Source organism: Triticum dicoccoides, chromosome 5A (assembly GCF_002162155.2).
Source record: "Triticum dicoccoides isolate Atlit2015 ecotype Zavitan chromosome 5A, WEW_v2.0, whole genome shotgun sequence".
Lineage (NCBI taxonomy): Eukaryota > Viridiplantae > Streptophyta > Magnoliopsida > Poales > Poaceae > Triticum > Triticum dicoccoides.
The window spans coordinates 538,102,744-538,103,034 of NC_041388.1; positions in this window are offsets into that span (position 1 = coordinate 538,102,744).

A 291-nucleotide genomic window follows, 5' to 3' on the forward strand; every position below is an offset into this window, starting at 1 on the left:
AAAATGTTAATAATATATTAAAAAAATGTTAAACAAGTATACAAACTTCTCTTGATGTATGCGTAAAATTTACAAATATGTATGAAAAATGTGGACAATTTTTTCGAGAACTTGAAAAATGTAGACATGTGTTGAAGAATAAAAAAACGAAGAAAGACGAGATATGGCAATCTCTAATGGGCCATGGGCGGAGCCTAAAGACTACTCAAGATGGGCAAAATAGGCTCACGTTGCTATATGGCAACTGACTTCGGCAGCAGCCCGGTTCTTCGCTCCATCTCGCCGCCCCCA